Source organism: Musa acuminata, chromosome BXJ3-11 (assembly GCF_036884655.1).
Source record: "Musa acuminata AAA Group cultivar baxijiao chromosome BXJ3-11, Cavendish_Baxijiao_AAA, whole genome shotgun sequence".
NCBI classification, from domain to species: domain Eukaryota; kingdom Viridiplantae; phylum Streptophyta; class Magnoliopsida; order Zingiberales; family Musaceae; genus Musa; species Musa acuminata.
The window spans coordinates 16313897-16319893 of NC_088359.1; the positions used below are offsets into that span (position 1 = coordinate 16313897).

At 40.1% G+C, this 5997-nt stretch overlaps 1 long non-coding RNA gene across 1 annotated transcript; it reads right to left on the minus strand.

Moving 5' to 3' along the window:
- Nucleotides 1-3305: 3305 nt before the first annotated feature.
- LOC135652358 (uncharacterized) lies at nucleotides 3306-5640 on the minus strand. The gene is made up of 2 exons (XR_010502109.1): nucleotides 5299-5640; nucleotides 3306-3584 (listed from the first exon to the last, which is right to left on the minus strand). It is a non-coding gene; the product is annotated as an uncharacterized LOC135652358 (long non-coding RNA).
- Between the last annotated feature and the right edge of the window lie 357 nt (nucleotides 5641-5997).

A 5997-nucleotide genomic window follows, 5' to 3' on the forward strand; every position in this document is an offset into this window, starting at 1 on the left:
TGCCAAAATAACATGTTGGAAATTATGTGCTGAATACAAAAATTTCCATAACAATAAGCATGTTTTGTCTTCATGATTGTATTTGAAAATCTATAGCATAGTCTTGTCCGAATGCATGAAAGTGTTCATTTCATGTTTGGATTCACTTAACAATTGGTATCCCAAAAAAAATAGATTTTCTCATACACTTATATGTGAAAAATATTTTTCTGAAATGGATTTGATGAAATGATTCCTGCTTATGAATTCCATCTTGAAATATGGATGATAGTGTTTTTACTTGCAAAGATTTGCTTCACATACATATCTTGATACCTGAAGCATGATTTAATCTCTCATCGGTTTTAACCTCAATCAAAGTAAACTCACAAATAGCTGGTATCACAAATGACCTTCCTCCTTCATGCAAAAAGATTATAACAAATAAAAAGGAAGAAGTATTCAAAGTGATCTACATATCATGCTTGTACAATTGATTTCCTATTGGGAAATAACTTGAACCTAGTAAAGGCATGAACGACTATCACACTTATGCTCAAAATTTGCTTATATTGTTCTCCTAGTATCACTCTTACCATGCTTTTTGTTGATGACAAAGGGGGAGAAATATATGAGTATTAATGCCATGCTTGCATCACCAAGAGATATATGAATTGATGCTATGATTGCTATAATTTGCATTATGATGCCTTGTTTGTATCATGTAATGATATCAAAATCTTACTTCGCAGTTTTACATGTTGATATCTTACAATATGATAAATTGCTACTATTACCATCATTCAAACTTGTAATGTAAAATTTGAAAATGAATGTCAAGCCTTGACATCATCTTCCGTAAGATACATCATGATGGGAATCATGATGGAAGTATTGATAAGTTTAAATGATTTTAACTTATCAATATGTCTCTTGAATTCAAAGGTTTTAACTTGACATCATCTAGGAAGTATTGAGGAGGTTTGCAGTAAAGATAATATGCTCAAAGTAAATGTAAACCAAGATTTAGAGTGGTTCGGTCAATCTTGACCTACTCCACTTTTGGCTTCCTCCACCGACGAGGTCACCGACGTCAACTAGGGGCCTTCCTTCAATAGGCGAAGGCCAACCACCCTTTTACAGTTTCACTCCTTTTGATGGGCTTAGGAGACAACCCTTACATAATTTTGTTTCCTCTCTTAGCAGATTAGAACTTGGAAGAAAAGAGGAAGAAGAACTTTCAACTCATACAACACTTTTGAGCTCTAAAAATCATAAAGTAAAATCAGAATTTTGGTGTTTTCTGGGTGCCCTCTCAGTGTTGAAAGGGTGGGGTATTTATAAGCCCCATCCCAGTTTGAATTTGGAGCTCAAAACTATCAATTCCCGGAATTCCGGGATCTGGCGATTGCACCGCCTGATTGAGGCGGTTGTACCGCCTAGCAGAGCTCGAAGACTGAGCTTCTGGGCGGTGCCACCTCTTGTCAGGGGCGGTTGCACCTCCTGCCAGAGCTCGAAGACTAAGCTCAGACGGTGCCACCGCCTGACTGAGGCGGTTGCACCGCTCAGTTAGAGCTCGGAGACCGAGCCCAGGCGGTGCCACCTCCTGTCAGGGGCGGTTGCACCGCCTAGTCTCGCTCGGAGAGTGAGCCCAAGCGGTGCCACCGCCTGGCAGAAATCAGGGTCCGAATGGGTTGATCCATTCGGCCCAATTTGGGTTTTTCAGGGGCCCAATTGACCCAAGATTAAGTTAATGGGATCACCTCTCACTTCCAACTTAATCATTGTGCTAACTATGATATTTCCTAAGACATTTACTGCAACTTGCTCCGGTGCGTCAATCGCTTCTTCCGGCGAGCTTCCGGCGAACTTCCGTCGATCATCCGTTGATACCTCGGTGATGCTCCTGCGGACTTCCGGCAAACTCCTGGACTTGCGACGATCCACTTGGCGAGTTTCGACGAGCTTCTTTGGCAAGCTCATGGACTTCTCGGATTTGTTCCCGCAGAACCTCCGACGACTGTCCGAACTTCCGTCGAACTCTCGAACTCCCAACGTGATCATTGTCTTGACTCCAACGCAACTCCTGCTGCATATCTTATTTTCATCGTAGTTAATCCTGCACACTTATCTCAACATATAGATTAGATAACAAATGTCAATTGTCTTCATCATCAAAATATGAGATTCAACAAACCACACCCTCAAACTGCACCCAAAACAGCCACAAAACAAGCCTAAACCGCAGCCTACATCTACCAATCCACCAACCCTTTCGACCTTCACCTCTCTCAACCTATACACGCCTTTAACCCGACAACAAAAGAAAGATCATAACATCATAGATTTGGAGGCATATACTATGGCTTTTGAGGAGGCAATCAATGCTAAATTCGAAGCCTTTGAGGCACGAATGGAGGATACGATTCGGACACTCTTTACTGAACTCAGATTGGGCCGACCACTAAGCCCAAAGAAATCACATTAAGGAGAGAGCTCTGCCCAATCGCACCAAGCCCGAAGAGATAACTTCCAAAAGAGGGGAGGTTCTATGATCGATCCCAACTATCCACGCATGAGGGTGGACTTCCCTAGATGGGAAGAAGGAGACCTGATTGGTTGGATTTCGCGTGCGGAGCGATATTTTTGGTACCACAAAACCACGGACGCATCTATGGTGAAAATTACAGCTATACATCTTGAAGGGGATGCCATACAGTGGTTTGACTAGTTTGAACACACTTATGGAGTCCTTTCATGGCGACAATTCAAAGAAGGATTGCCGATCTGCTTTAGACCAACCGATTACGAGAATATTGACGGACAATTAGCAAAGATTCGACAAACCTCAACCATTCAGGAGTACCAAACCAGATTTGAAAGGTTATCTAATCAAACTCATGATTGGTCTCAAAAACAGCTATTGACGACCTTCATGGAGGACTTGAAGCCAGAGATACGGGGAGAAGTTAAAGTGCGACAACCGTACACGCTTATGGCAGCCATCTCTTTCGCACGACATCAAGAGGAGCAATTGAATCATGAAGCTTGGAGGACTAGAGTTGCTCCTCAACCAGAAATACTGAAGCCCTCAGCCCCCCCTACTATTGTCACACCCCTAAAAATATCCATGATATTTAAAATCTTTCGTCACAACTAACCCAGGATCCAAACACACATTTGAGGTCACTAAGAAAACATTCAAATCAAAAATTTCGCTTCTATAATCTACCAATTCATATCCCTGTGCAATTCATAAACATAGCACACATCACTCGAAAATTTATACCATCTGAACCCGACTCATCAAAATAAAAACCACAATATAAGTCCACAAGTGGGGAAATCTATGCAGTCACCACAATCATCGATTTACCATAAGTTCATATCATTACACAAATTTAATTTAACATTCCAAAACCCTATACATGAGGGATCCTTTAACTTACACAAAATCCACAGGTTTAGATTCATAGTCACATTTCATTAGATGCAAGGTAGCTTATACACAACTACATATATGCTAACAAAAGTTCTGCCCAACGTCTTCTAAACTTTCCACTGCCTCAGCCCATTCTTAACATTTAAGCAAGCGATACGCTATCCTGAAAAATTTATCAACAAACGGGGTGAGCATAAAGAGCTCAGCAAGTGACTAACATATCCATATCAAAATAGTACAATTTCCAAAGAGATACAGTATCAAAACACAAAAGCAGAATATACGATTTCGTATACATAATATCATTAGGAGCAGAATCATAATTGTCCTTTTTAATCATACATATTTGGTTCCTGACAGATGGGGCATAGAGTAATTGGAGCATATCAGAAACAAAGGAAACATATCGGAGCTTATCAATGGCATATAAAATGTTCCAGAACACATCAACGATCTATGGAACATTACGAAGCAAACTCAATAGTGAATGAAGCATTTCAGAGCATATCAAACTCATATGTCGTACAGAAGCTCAAACGTCGTCCTTGACGTTGCAATCATATCATACTTATCCAGAGCACGAACAGAAATAACTCACCAAAACTCTGGATGTCACATCAAACATATAGAGGGTGTAGTGGGATCTCAGTCAGAATGTGATTCATCCATTTCTGAATGACCACCTGACAAAAGTCTCCCACGTCTGGGAGCTCCATCCACCCACGTCTAGGTGAAGTCAGAGGGGGCCGGCAGAGCATCGCAGGCTCTATGCATAACTCCCTTTACCATTTCTGGCAAAGGTTCACAACTCCCTTTACCATTTCTGGCAAAGGTTCACAACTCCCTTTACCATTTCTGGCAAAGGTTCACAACTCCCTTTACCATTTCTGGCAAAGGTTCACAATATCCCACACACCAGAGTACAAGAAGGCAGTTTCAACAATAAGCAGCATATAACGGAAGCACACGCGGAACAACCAAACGTACATGTGCCTTTTCAAAACAATGATGCAAGGAACAAATCTCTCACAAAAGTATTCATTTTAGGAAAGAATTGAAAGCAAGAGTGTACAGGGATTCCAAGCAATCATAATCAGCTCAATTCCAATAAGAAGGTTAGACAAATTCAGATATCCAAAGGAATGGAACCAAATACGCGAAATCGACCAAAGCTCGATTTCGGACAGAATTCCAATGGCACATCAACAAATATTTTAGAGTAACAATTATGCTCCAATACCCATAATAAGGCTATGGTCGAATCATATATCAATCTATATTAAGATGGAACAGATTTCATATGAAACAGGGCTCCCAACACTGAGTTACCTCTGATTTGGTAACACAAGGTCAAAATCACAATCACTGTGTTACAGAATTTATAGGGTCGGAATCAACAGACGATAGGGTGGGCAATTTAACTCCAAAATTTTCAAACTATATGTCAAAAGAGAGAATTTCAAGTCTACTTTCAAATAAAATCAGTTTGATACAAATCAGAATTTTCAACAGGAAGTTATAGGCGTTTTAGTATCGAAAGGTCAGAAATCTGAACTCTGTTTTACAGCGTCTATAGGCTCTTTTGAAACAAATTTTTGGGTAAGTATTCGGTGTCCAAAATCTACAAAATCGGTGTCAAAAGAAACACATACGAGTCTAATTTCAAACAAAATAGTTCCTGCCTGAATTCTCATTCTATATTAAAACTTATAGCCGAAACAGTGCTTAGGGGTCAGTTTACCGAAAGACTTTCAGAATCCAATGGTTTAAGTCCAAAGAGAGATATATCAGTCTCTAAATAGAAATCTTCCAATTTATTTTGAATCAACATAAAAACAGAGTCAAATACTTATGTAGGATGGGGTTAGAACACTTGCCTTTGCAAATCTTGACCCGAAATGACAAGATTAAAGCAAGAACCCTAAAAGCCCCAATTTTCTTTCTCTTCTTCTTCTTCTTCTTCTTCTTCTTCTTCTTTCTTTCTTTCTTTCCCTGATCACCCACGAGCTGCCTCCTCTGCTTCCTTAACAACGAAGGCAGAGAGGCTTAAGCGGTGGAATTTGTCATTTGGTGCATTTTGCAGTTTAGTCCTTGTTTTTATCATATTCACGATTAGGTCCTTAGGGTTTACATATAGATCCTCAGATTTTTTTTTTGAACAGATCTCCCAAATCTTAAAAATAAGTTACCTCTGATTCATACTCTATTTCTTGTGTCAATTAAAAATAGATGCTTACATTATCACCAGAAATATTATACGAAAATTCGGAAATGAGGGGTGTTACAACTATCGATCGAGTCCCTGCACCAAAGAAGTTGACAAGAGAAAAGCTTCGGGAGCAATCTGCGAAGCGGTTATGTTGGCATTGCGACGAGCCGTGGAGTTACAAGCATTACTGTAGAAAAGGGAGACTTCTTTTGATTGAACCAGTAGAAGAAGAGGTCATTGAGCATTCAAAAGAGTGCCTTAATCATAACGAAGAAGATGCGGAAGAAGAGCCACAACCGATCGACGTTACAGTACACACACTAGCTGGCTACTTAAACTCACAAACGATGAAAGGGAGACTTCTTAT